Source organism: Lutra lutra, chromosome 13, assembly GCF_902655055.1.
Source record: "Lutra lutra chromosome 13, mLutLut1.2, whole genome shotgun sequence".
NCBI lineage: Eukaryota > Metazoa > Chordata > Mammalia > Carnivora > Mustelidae > Lutra > Lutra lutra.
This window is the reverse complement of record NC_062290.1, coordinates 28,566,139-28,580,388: the sequence shown is the minus strand read 5'-3', so window position 1 is coordinate 28,580,388 and position 14,250 is coordinate 28,566,139.

Here is a 14,250-nt window from a genome sequence, read left to right as displayed (position 1 = left end):
ATCAGAATCCAAGTCTCCCATTGTTTGTGTCTTGAACATTCCTACATACATGCCCCTTATTCTCAAATACAACCCGTGGATACAAAGGGGAATTCCTTATCTTGACTTTAAAATATTTCCTTTTATTAAGTTGCCTATTTATACCGAAGGTAACCCCGTCTCTACTATCATCTAGCTTCGAAATCCAGTAGTCATGTTTGGTTCCTCCTCTTTCGGCTCCTCAACACCTTACCGCTTCCTAACTCCTCTCTAGCCACAGATTCTCTCCATCCACTTTGTCCTATAGAGCACTGGGCTAATTTCCCTTAAATTCTGCGTACATCCTGTCTCTATTGTAGCTCAAAAAAAAAAAAAAATGCCAGTAGTTCTCAACTGACTTCAGGGTAAAAGACAAATTTCTCAAAACCATACATGTGCTTTTCTGTCTTTCTTCTTTTTAAATTTTATTGTTTGAAAAACTATTCTAGTCTAGATAAAAACTCTTTATTCAATTCTCTGGGTTTTTGTTCCCTATTTATAGTAGGGAACATATTTTAAGGCCTTACTGTGTGCTAAGTGTGACAAAAAATACTTTCATTGTTTATTAGCTCATTTGTTCTCTACTGTAGCTCTACCAGATCAAAATTATTATTGTCTACATTTTATAGATAAAAAAACTGAGGAACCAAGAAGTTAAAATACATTGCCACATCACGCAACTTATGAGTAGTAGTATGAGATGGGAACTCCCTTCTGCCTGTTAAGGAAAAAAACCCCAACCTGGAAGATCTTTTCAATATCATATCCTTTCAGTGTTACACTGGAGTGTTGTCTAACAGGCTTCAACAGAAAGCACCTGATATTTCAAGGAAATGTTTGACTTCTAATTGACCATTGATTAGGACCCAGACTCTGTGAAGTTGTTTTAACTTAGTGAAAACTGCCAAGTTGCAAGTGATTTTTATACAGTTGAGATCTTTTTTTTTTCGTCCAGTAGAAAAGTGACCCCCCAAATTTGCAGTTTTGTTGTCCTATAGAACATGAACAAGTTTTGTTTTCAACTTTGCAATTTTATTCCAGCATTCTGACTCTCATTAACAACTTGTTCTTTGATTTCTTCTTTAATTCTGTTGAGTCACCATTATACTACTGATTCCTTCACTAATGAGCTAAGTGAATCTTTGAAAGGTATATACTCTATATTTTTATGAGAGTCATGCTTTTAGCTTTTAGAAAATTATGCTTCTACAATACAGAACTTCTGCTCTGAATTACTGTGGTAATATTATTAACTTAGTACCTACCAGTTCCAGAATGTCTGCCCCTTCTCTAGTCAAACTTGCAAATTTAAATGAAGGCTCCCTTCTCCTCTTGAAATCTTCCCTGGATATTCTAGCTCATGCTCATCATTTTCTTCTCAGAACTTCTAAAACACTTACTGGTTTTAATGACACACTCTTTAATTTTACCTTAGTGTCTTACTCATCTATCCAGACCTAGATGTTGCTATCCATCCATGTGTTTTCTATCCTCTCCAGGTGAATAAAGAACCTTATGAAATATTACTTCAAGAAGATTTTGAATTTATTCATATGCTCTCCCAACCTACTCTGCCCCCAAGGTGCTTAGAATAGCTTTGAGCACATAGTATGTGTTCAATAAATACAAGGTGCATAAAATTGAATTGAGCTTTGCAGATCAGCCCTTGCTCTATCTCATAGTTCTCCTGACTTAAATTTAAGCAACTCCAGACAAAATAGAGAGGCATTGTATCCAAGAATGAGAAGACTTTAGGAAAGAAAAATAATGATGAAGAAATTTTGTTATCACACAAGGAGGGGGAAAATGTCTTGTGTAAGCTCGAGGATCCTAACAGTTAACTTTAGAATTTACCCTCATAGTTAAACCTCATTCCAAATGCCATTTCTCTCAAAAGCCAGCCCAGTGGCAATCTGTGCTTCCCCCTTTCAACCACAACTGTTTAATTTCAAAACAAGGGCAGATAAAATATGCTAATACACAGCAAGTCTTCCATTGCTATTCATTAGGAAGTCCCTTTCCAGTGTGAAAGTCCAGTCTTCCGTGAATTCACAAACAAATGATTGCCCTTGTTACTGGCATTCCACACCGGTGATAAAATATGGGAGTGAATCAGCCTTGGCCCAATTGTGTGGGTTTTCTTCTGCAAGGTACTGTGTTCTTTGTCTTGAGTATATATGGGAATCTATCTATGTGCATTTGCAGGATATTTTAAAAATAAATACATTTCTACCTGCAGGAACGTTAATAGGAAATCCTCTGAGATTTCCATTTGGTGACAGTGGTAGTGGCGGTGGTGGTGTGTTTTATGAGTTCAAAGTCTTTGCACTTGAGCTATAGAAGCCCATTGTAAGCTGTGGACTGTTTAGCATGCCATGTGGGCCACAGCCTCTGACATCTTTAACTAGAATAGCAAAGGGCTGGGAAAAGGAGCACGATGGAGTACTAGCAGCCACGAGAGAGCAAGGCTGGAATGCTGGCTCTGACCACAAATTGGTACATGGAACTTGTGTTTTTCATTAGAGTTGCTGCAGTAATGCTGGTTTCTAACATTCCGAAGGATATTCAGACATATTAAATTAAATTCTCCTTTAAATTCACTCTATGTTGGAACAACATGAATGATCAGACCGCAATCAAGAAACTTCAGGAAATAAAAACAACAACAACAACAGCAACTAAGTCTAGCTTTGGCCCTTGCTTATGCTGTTGGTATGAATGTAAAACATACATTATTGTTGATTCAGTGGTTAATCTGGAATGTATCTGAAAGATGCAGTATTGCCTTGAACTTTTAATTGACTACTTGGTTCAAGCTTAATATATACAGTATATATAATTTGTGGATTACAGAAGCAACTCTGAGTGACCATAGGACATGTGTATACCAAAGCACAAAGACATGAGAGTTTGTTTTATATTGTGTATGAATAAACACTTAGGTAAACCCTGTATTTATTTAGATATATTTATACATCCGTTTGTGCAACTTCGCTGTAGAACTACAGCTTGAAGTTCTGACTGGTAAAAATCAAGCATTAGGAAATTTGTCTCTTATTCTGTAATTGAACCCTCACCATAAGGCAAGTCCATCATTTAGCTAGCTAGCCAGCTAGCTCTATTTCTCAAACACATACATGTACCACATACATACACAAAATTTATACCTGCTCAATGATGTCTCTGAGTTCCTCAATAAAGCATATGTATTTGTCAGGATAGGCTAGACAATGTTGCAGTAACAGATGCATTTCAGTAGGTTAGGACAATTTGAGTTTATTTCTCCCTCATGTAAGATACCCAAGGAATACAGACAAATCTTCAGGACAACTGTCCTCCATAAGCTGGCTGAACAATGCAGGTTTCTCCAGTCGTGTGGCACTTCCATATTGGCACCATTCTCCACCATACAGTGGAGAAGGAGTGGTGTAGAGAGTTGTTGGCCAAAGTAAGTCAACTGCCTCACATAACATCAAAGAGGTAGAGAAAAGCTATCCTCCCATATACTGAAGATATTGGTAAAAATCCTATAACATGATTAATAGAACCTGACAAATATGACTTATTTTGAAATCAATCAGCTAGTCATTCTCTATATCTTTATCTCTCTGTCTCTGTCTCTCTCTCTCACAAGCACACACAGAGACAACTGTGTGGGAGTAGGAGACTTCTGGGGCACAAGTGAGGGTCACCCCTTCTTTTCTCAAAATAGACCAACTCAGATCGACTGCAGAGGCCCATGGGACATTTCTTTAACTGAAACTTTACTTTTTTTTTTTAAGGTGTTTCACATCATACCAACATCCAGTCTTTTTTTTTTTTAAAGATTTTATTTATTTATTTCACAGAGAGAAAGAGAGATCACAAGTAGGCAGAGAGGCAGGCAGAGAGAGAGAGGGAAGCAGACTCCCCATTCAGCAGAGAGCCTGATGTGGGGCTCGGCCCCAGGACCCTGAGATCATGACCTGAGCTGAAGACAGAGGCTTAACCCACTGAGCCACCCAGGCACCCCAACATCCAGTCTTTGATGAGGAAGATTTTCAGTTCTTTTTCCTGAAAGTAAGTTGAAAAACAACAGTAACAATAATAAGGACAGAAGAAGAAGAGAAAAATCCAAGCAGGACTCAGGGAATGTTTTTGTTTCAAGCCAAGAGCACTGTTGTAGACTCTGGGCTCCCTCGCAAGAGACAAAGTGTGTTTTCAGCTGTGATGGGCCCAACAGATGAGTGGGATGGAATAGGCTTTTCAGGTTCTAGAAAGGAGCAGTAAGGGAGTCCACTTACAAAAGGTTTTTTTGGCAGTGATTCTCCCCATGAAGTCTAAGAGAGAGTGGGGTATCGGGGAGCAGAGAGACACTCTGTCGAGGAAGGCTTGTTCATGGCATCCGAGTCTGCTGAAGACAATGGCAAGAGCTTTTGTGTCAATCCAAGCCCTGCATGATCCGGTGCCTCGCTCCCCTGCTCCAGCTTGGTCTCAGGCCACTCTGCATCCACTCATCACCTGCGGCTGAATCTGTTCTCACCATGCCCAATCTTACTCTAATTGCTGAGTGAATAGTATCCCCTCCTGAAAAGGGCCTTTGCATAAGTAGTGCCAAGATCACCTTTTTTCATCTCTCCCCACTTCAGTAAAAACCTGTTCATTCTTCTGACCTCAACCCAGATGCCATTTCTCAGGGAAAACTTCCTTGACAGTCGGAAACACCATGATGTGCTTTCAAGTACGATCTGCCCTTCCCCCCAACAACTTCTGCAATTTGTGATTATATATGGATTGGCATAGCGGTCTGAATAATGTTGCTCTCCTACTGGTCCTCTAAGCTTCATGGGGGAACATATCTTTTTTTCCTTAGCTTTGTATCTTTATTTGTTATTCCAGTGCCTTAAGTATGTTGGGACTTCAATAAATATTTGCTGAATAAATGCAGTATTATACAAATAAATGACCTCAATCTCTCATATTTATATAGCCCTATTTAGGTATCAAGCATGTTGCCTACGTTTTCTGATCTTATATTCAAAATAGACAAGTTGAGTGATGACACATGCTTTTAGGTTGTGATAAATAGGGCCTGGGGTGGATGGCACTCCAAAGCTATGACTCTCTTTCCAGTGCTCTGACCCTGTAAAGGTTACCCTACTCCCTTGGGTCTCATTCATCTTTATGTAAAATAAGTACCAGATTCAACACATATAAAGTGGTCCATATAAAGAAGAAAAAGATCAATTCCCAAGAAGCAAATGGACAAATGTATAAATAGAAAATTGCTAACAGAGAAAATATGATTAAAATATATTAAAAGACACTATTATTTAGTGAAATGCAGGGAAGCAGGTCACAAAGGTGTTCACATCATAATTCAGATGCCCAGAGGAAATGTTTCTTTATTTTAAAATGTGATCTGATCTCCCTCTAACTCTTACTCTTTGTGCACCAGTAGAAAAAAATAAATCACATTGTGATTTCAGAAAATTCACATTCTGAAAAAATGTACCCCAATCTAGTAACTGTAGTCTGCACTGTTGTGATAATTTAAGTAGTCCACCACAGTTTTGCTCAATAGCCCTAGGTAGAAAGGCTCATATCCTAGAGTTCTATCTACGTCCCTTGTTTCTCTGAAATGTGACTTTGGGCATAAAAAGAATGCTAGTCAGTCTTTATGGTGTGGCATTAGTGAGGAGGGAGCCCTGAACCTATATGTTACGTCTGTGTGATGTCTTCTGCTCCAGTGTCCTTGTCCACCTGCTTTGCTGGGCATGCTTGTCTGCTAGCTCTACTGACTTGGTTGTAGTCAATAGCCAATAGCCAATAACCTATAGGACTCAGGGACTGGCTCTACCTTATCTCAGCTTCCAGCATCCCTCTCTGTGTCTCCTTTACCCAGCCTCCTGTCTACTTCCACAGCTTCTTCTGGGGGGCCACGATGCTATGCCACAGTTGATCCTATATTAAACTATTGGCTGCAAACTCAGCATCCGTGCTATAAAGGAACTGTGAGAAGCTTAGAATGGAAACCCAAAAGACAACACCTGGTCTCTTATGTGAAAGCCTAGGCTCAGTGAGGGGAATTTTGCTGGACTGACCAAAAAATGGTGTGGCTGGAGGCAAATATTTTGTGTTTAAGAAGCAGAAAATGCTGAAACCTGTAGAAAGAGGTAGCATTTAGACAGCCAGTCTACATGAAAGAATGGGCTTCTTAGAGTTGTCTGAGGAGACCCCATCTAGCATCTGCTTCTCTGTAGCACCCAGGGGGAACCCAAACTGGAATGCTTTGCGGTTGGGTGGAGGATACATCCTGAGTGGTGGTATTGAGAGCAGTTGCAAAGGACTCTGGGATGCTTGCTGGGGTGTTGCCTCTCTATAAGAGAGATACCGACGGGTGGAGGAGTCAAGATGGCGGAGAAGTAGCAGGCTGAGACTACTTCGGGTAGCGGGAGATCAGCTAAATAGCTTATCTAAAGATTGCAAACACCTACAAATCCAACGGGAGATTGAAGAGAAGAAGAACAGCAATTCTAGAAACAGAAAATCAACCACTATCTGAAAGGTAGGACTGGCGGAGAAGTGAATCCAAAGCGACGGGAAGATAGACCGCGGGGGGAGGGGCCGGCTCCCGGCGAGCGGTGGAGCAACGGAGCAAAATCAGGACTTTTAAAAGTCAGTTCCGCTGAGGGACATCGCTCCAGAGGCTTAACTGGAAGCCCAGGCGGGGTCAGCGTGGCCTCAGGTCCCGCAGGGTCGCAGAAGGATCGGGGGTGTCTGAGTGTCGCAGAGCTTACCGGTATTAGAGCGGGGAAGCAGGCTACAGAGACAGAGCCGAGGACTGACTCTCAGCTCGGGGTTGCCTTGAACCGGTCAAAGGCTCGGTCAGCTCTGAGCGCGGCCAGAGGCCAGGGTGACGGGAGTCATTGGGCGCTGTTCTCTGAGGGCGCACTGAGGAGTGGGGCCCTGGGCTCTCGGCTCCTCCGGCCGGAGACTGGGAGGCCATCTTCATTCCCGTCCTCCGGAACTCTAGGGAAAGCGCTCAGGGAACAAAAGCTCCCGAAAGCAAACCCAAGCAGATTACTCAGCTACTCAGCGCGGCCCCGGGTAAGGGCGGTGCAACTCCGCCTGGGGCAAAGACGCTTGAGAATCACTACAACAGGCCCCTCCCCCAGAAGATCAACGGGAAACCCAGCCAGGACCAAGTTCACCTACCGAGGAGTGCAGTTTCAATACCAAGGAGAGCGGCGGAATTCCAGAGGAGAAGAAAGCAAAGCATGGAACTCATGGCTTTCTCCCCATGATTTTTTAGCCTTGCAGTTAATTTAATTTTTTTTTCAATTTTTTTTTCTTTTTCTCTTCTTCTGCTAAATTTTTTTAACTTTTACCATTTTCTTTTTTAACGTTTTTTAAATAGTTTATCTAATATATATATATTTTTTCCTCTTTTTATATTTTTTCTTTATCGGCTTTCTTTTTTTAAATAGTTTCTTTTTTTTTTCTTTTTGAACCCCTTTTTATCCCCTTTCTCCCCCCTCACAATTTGGGATCTCTTCTGATTTGGCTAAAGCATATTTTCCTGGGGTTGTTGCCACCCTTTTAGTATTTTACTTGCTCCTTCATAAACTCTTATCTGGACAAAATGACAAGGCGGAAAAATTCACAACAAAAAAAAGAACAAGAGGCAGTACCAAAGGCTAGGGACCTAATCAATACAGACTTTGGTAATATGTCAGATATAGAGTTCAGAATGACGATTCTCAAGGTTCTAGCCGGGCTTGAAAAAGGCATGGAAGATATTAAAGCAACCCTCTCGGGAGATATAAAAACCCTTTCTGGAGAAATAAAAGAACTAAAATCTAACCAAGTTGAAATCAAAAAAGCTATTAATGAGGTGCAATAAAAAATGGAGGCTCTCACTGCTAGGATAAGTGAGGCAGAAGAAAGAATTAGCGATATAGAAGACCAAATGACAGAGAATAAAGAAGCTGAGCAAAAGAGGGACAAACAGCTACTGGACCACGAGGGGAGAATTCGAGAGATAAGTGACACCATAAGACGAAACAACATTAGAATAATTGGGATTCCAGAAGAAGAGGAAACAGAGAGGGGAGCAGAAGGTATATTGGAGAGAATTATTGGAGAGAATTTCCCCAATATGGCAAAGGGAACAAGCATCAAAATTCAAGAGGTTCAGAGAACCCCCCTCAAGATCAATAAGAATAGGTCTACACCCCGTCACCTAATAGTAAAATTGACAAGTCTTAGTGACAAAGAAAAGATCCTGAAAGCAGCCTGGGAAAAGAAGTCTGTAACGTACAATGGTAAAAATATTAGATTGGCAGCAGACTTATCCACAGAGACCTGGCAGGCCAGAAAGAGCTGGCATGATATATTCAGAGTACTAAATGAGAAAAACATGCAGCCAAGAATACTATATCCAGCTAGGCTATCATTGAAAATAGAAGGAGAGATTAAAAGCTTCCAGGACAAACAAAAACTGAAAGAATTTGCAAACACCAAACCAGCTCTACAGGAAATATTGAAAGGGGTCCTCTAAGCAAAGAGAGACCCTCAAAGTAGTAGATCAGAAAGAAACAGAGACAATATACAATAACAGTCACCTTACAGGCAATACAATGGCACTAAATTCATATCTCTCAATAGTTACCCTGAATGTTAATGGGCTAAATGCCCCAATCAAAAGACACCGGGTATCAGAATGGATAAAAAACAAAACCCATCTATATGTTGCCTACAAGAAACTCATCTTAAACCCGAAGACACCTCCAGGTTTAAAGTGAGGGGGTGGAAAAGAATTTACCATGCTAATGGACATCAGAAGAAAGCAGGAGTGGCAATCCTTATATCAGATCAATTAGATTTTAAGCCAAAGACTATAAGAAGAGATGAGGAAGGACACTATATCATACTCAAAGGAACTGTCCAACAAGAAGATCTAACAATTTTAAATATCTATGCCCCTAACATGGGAGCAGCCAACTATATAAACCAATTAATAACAAAATCAAAGAAACACATCGACAAGAATACAATAATAGTAGGGGATTTTAACACTCCCCTCACTGAAATGGACAGATCATCCAAGCAAAAGATCAACAAGGAAATCAAGGCCTTAAATGACACACTGGACCAGATGGACATCACAGATATATTCAGAACATTTAATCCCAAAGCAACAGAATACACATTCTTCTCTAGTGCACATGGAACATTCTCCAGAATAGATCACATTCTTGGTCCTAAATCAGGTCTCAACCGGTATCAGAAGATTGGGATCATTCCCTGCATATTTTCAGACCACAATGCTCTAAAGCTAGAACTCAATAACAAGAGGAAATTTGGAAAGAACCCAAATACATGGAGACTAAACAGCATCCTTCTAAAGAATGAATGGGTCAACCAGGAAATTAAAGAAGAATTGAAAAATTTTATGGAAACAAATGATAATGAAAACACAACGGTTCAGAATCTGTGGGACACAACAAAGGCAGTCCTGAGAGGAAAATATATAGCGGTACAAGCCTTTCTCAAGACAAGAAAGGTCTCAGGTACACAACCTAACCCTACACCTAAAGGAGCTGGAGAAAGAACAAGAAAGAAACCCTAAACCCAGCAGGAGAAGAGAAATCATAAAGATCAGAGCAGAAATCAATGAAATAGAAACCAAAAAAACAATAGAACAAATCAACGAAACTAGGAGCTGGTTCTTTGAAAGAATTAATAAGATTGATAAACCCCTGGCCAGACTTATCAAAAAGAAAAGAGACAGGACTCAAATAAATAAAATCATGAATGAAAGAGGAGAGATCACAACGAACACCAAAGAAATACAGACAATTATAAGAACATACTATGAGCAACTCTATGCCAACAAATTTGACAATCTGGAAGAAATGGATGCATTCCTAGAGACATATAAACTACCGCAACTGAACCAGGAAGAAATAGAAAGCCTGAACAGACCCATAACCAGTAAGGAGATTGAAACAGTCATCAAAAATCTCCAAACAAACAAAAGCCCAGGGCCAGACGGCTTCCCAGGGGAATTCTACCAAACATTTAAAGAAGAACTAATTCCTATTCTCCTAAAACTGTTCCAAAAAATAGAAATGGAAGGAAAACTTCCAAACTCATTTTATGAGGCCAGCATCACCTTGATCCCAAAACCAGACAAGGATCCCATCAAAAAAGAGAATTACAGACCAATATCCTTCATGAACACAGATGAGAAAATTCTCACCAAAATACTAGCCAATAGGATTCAACAGTACATTAAAAGGATTATTCACCACGACCAAGTGGGATTTATTCCAGGGCTGCAAGGTTGGTTCAACATCCGCAAATCAATCAATGTGATACAACACGTTAATAAAAGAAAGAACAAGAACCATATGATACTCTCCATAGATGCTGAAAAAGCATTTGACAAAGTACAGCATCCCTTCCTGATCAAAACTCTTCAAAGTGTAGGGATAGACGGCACATACCTCAATATTATCAAAGCCATCTATGAAAAACCCACCGCAAATATCATTCTCAATGGAGAAAAACTGAAAGCTTTTCCGCTAAGGTCAGGAACACGGCAGGGATGTCCGTTATCACCACTGCTATTCAACATAGTACTAGAAGTCCTAGCCTCAGCAATCAGACAACAAAAGGAAATTAAAGGCATCCAAATCGGCAAAGAAGAAGTCAAACTATCACTCTTCGCAGATGATATGATACTCTATGTGGAAAACCCAAAAGACTCCACTCCAAAACTGCTAGAACTTGTACAGGAATTCAGTAAAGTGTCAGGATATAAAATCAATGCACAGAAATCAGTTGCATTTCTCTACACCAACAACAAGACAGAAGAAAGAGAAATTAAGGAGTCCATCCCATTTACAATTGCACCCAAAACTATAAGATACCTAGGAATAAACCTAACCAAAGAGACTAAGAATCTATACTCAGAAAACTATAAAGTACTCATGAAAGAAATTGAGGAAGACACAAAGAAATGGAAAAATGTTCCATGCTCCTGGATTGGAAGAATAAATATTGTGAAAATGTCTATGCTACCTAAAGCAATCTACACATTTAATGCAATTCCTATCAAAGTACCATCCATTTTTTTCAAAGAAATGGAACAAATAATCCTAAAATTTATATGGAACCAGAAAAGACCTCGAATAGCCAAAAATATTGAAAAAGAAAGCCAAAATTGGTGGCATCACAATTCCGGACTTCAAGTTCTATTACAAAGCTGTCATCATCAAGACAGCATGGTACTGGCACAAAAACAGACACATAGATCAATGGAACAGAATAGAGAGCCCAGAAATGGACCCTCAACTCTATGGTCAACTCATCTTCGACAAAGCAGGAAAGAATATCCAATGGAAAAAAGACAGCCTCTTCAATAAATGGTGTTGGGAAAATTGGACAGCCACATGCAGAAACATGAAATTGGACCATTTCCTTACACCACACACGAAAATAGACTCCAAATGGATGAAGGACCTCAATGTGAGAAAGGAATCCATCAAAATCCTTGAGGAGAACACAGGCAGCAACCTCTTCGACCTCAGCCGCAACAACATCTTCCTAGGAACATCACCAAAGGCAAGGGAAGCAAGGGCAAAAATGAACTTTTGGGATTTTATCAAGATCAAAAGCTTTTGCACAGCAAAGGAAACAGTGAACAAAACCAAAAGACAACTGACAGAATGGGAGAAGATATTTGCAAATGACATATCAGATAAAGGGCTAGTGTCCAAAATCTATAAAGAACTTAGCAAACTCAACACCCAAAGAACAAATAATCCAATCAAGAAATGGGCAGAGGACATGAACAGACATTTCTGCAAAGAAGACATCCAGATGGCCAACAGACACATGAAAAAGTGCTCCATATCACTCAGCATCAGGGAAATACAAATCAAAACAACCATGAGATATCACCTCACACCAGTCAGAATGGCTAAAATTAAGAAGTCAGGAAATGACAGATGCTGGCGAGGATGCAGAGAACGGGGAACCCTCCTACACTGTTGGTGGGAATGCAAGCTGGTGCAACCACTCTGGAAAACAGCATGGAGGTTCCTCAAAATGTTGAAAATAGAACTACCCTATGACCCTGCAATTGCACTGCTGGGTATTTACCCTAAAGATACAAACGTAGTGATCCGAAGGGGCACGTGCACCCGAATGTTTATAGCAGCAATGTCTACAATAGCCAAACTATGGAAAGAACCTAGATGTCCATCTACAGACGAATGGATAAAGAAGAAGTGGTATATATACACAATGGAATACTATGCAGCCATCAAAAGAAATGAAATCTTGCCATTTGCGATGACGTGGATGGAACTAGAGGGTATCATGCTTAGCGAAATAAGTCAATCGGAGAAAGACAACTATCATATGATCTCCCTGATATGAGGGAGAGGAGATGCAACATGGGGGTTGAGGGGGTAGGAGAAGAGTAAATGAAACAAGATGGGATTGGGAGGGAGACAAACCATATGTGACTCTTAATCTCACAAAACAAACTGAGGGTTGATGGGGGGAGGGGGTTGGGAGAGGGGGGTGGGGTTATGGATATTGGGGAGGGTATGTGCTATGGTGAGTGCTGTGAAGTGTGTAAACCTGGCGATTCGCAGACCTGTACCCCTGGGGATAAAATATATGTTTATAAAGCTGTAAAAAAAAAAAAAGAGAAAAAAAAAAGAAAAAGAAAGGATGAATACCCAAGTTTTGTAGCAACATGGACGGGACTGGAAGAGATTATGCTGAGTGAAATAAGTCAAGCAGAGAGAGTCAATTATCATATGGTTTCACTTATTTGTGGAGCATAACAAATAGCATGGAGGACAAGGGGAGATGGAGAGGAGAAGGGAGTTGAGGGAAATTGGAAGGGGAGGTGAACCATGAGAGACTATGGACTCTGAAAAACGATATGAGAATTTTGGAGGGGTGGGGGTGGGAGGTTGGGGGCACCAGGTGGTGGGTATTGTAGAGGGCACGGATTGCATGGAGCACTGGGTGTGGTGCAAAAATAATGAATACTGTTATGCTGAAAAAAAAAATTAAAAAAAATTTTAAAAAAAAAAAAAAAGAGAGAGATACCGACTGGCAATGAGCCTGTCAGAATAAGTCAGTGTAAAACAAAAACACAGAACCCTCCTCGAATGCTCTGGAAGGCATTAGACTTCTAAAATTAGTCCTTATAGTGTGAGGGTATAAAAGAAAACCCCTGGAATCTACTGAAATGGAATTTCTCAGCGGCCCAACGAGATGGGGTTTAGAGCATAGTACATTTGTTTAGGGATAGAAATTATGTGTGCTATTTCTCTCACTCCAGTGTGTGAACTAAAACTGTTACTCACACAAGAATGTAAACATATAAAGAGAGGTCAGGAAGAAGAGAAGGACTGGACAATTTTCCAGAGCAACCTCTGCTGGGCGGTGGGGGTAGCTGGAAGAAAGAAATGGCAGCAGGGACCTTTCTGGTTTTATTCCGTATTTATTTTTACTGTTTAGGTCTTTGACCTCAAGACTCCATCCTTGCCGCTTGGGTAATAAGCACATACAATCAAAAGAGAAAGATTGAGTCAGATGGCTGTGAGTTTCCGGCAGGCCTGTCACCCTCACTGCTGTGTGACGACATCCTCCAAAGCAGCTGCAAATGAGGGTGGCCCAGCTCCACGTGCCAGCTGCAATTTTCCATACTTCCCTTAAGTCCATCATTTAGGAATTCACCTGTTGTGCTCCCTACTTGCCCCATAAAGTCTCCCAAGGGGAGCTATCAAAACACACAAGACACCTAAGCCCCCCCCCCCCCCACCACCAGAGACTTAGGAGTCAGTTGTTCTCAGGAGGACCCCAGGCCTCGGAGCTTTTCAAACATTCTGGGTGATTCTAATAGCAGCCAAGCTCAGAACCATAATAGACACTTCCTGGGGGTCAGCCTGAACACAGCAACTGGTTCCCACCTCCCTATGTCCTGCTACACCCTCTGCCTCCATCCCAGTCCCTGCTCTCTCCTTCTGTCAAAATCCTCTCTCTTCTGCAAGACTCTTCCCAAACCCCACCTTCTTCAAGAAGGCGCTGTCCCCTGGCTGTGACCTTTCCTTCCTAAGTACCCCCATTGGACTCTATTCATCCTGCTTGTGTGATCTTTATTTTGGCACATTTTGCACTGTAACTAACTGGGTGTTTGCTTATGTAAAAGACTAGGAG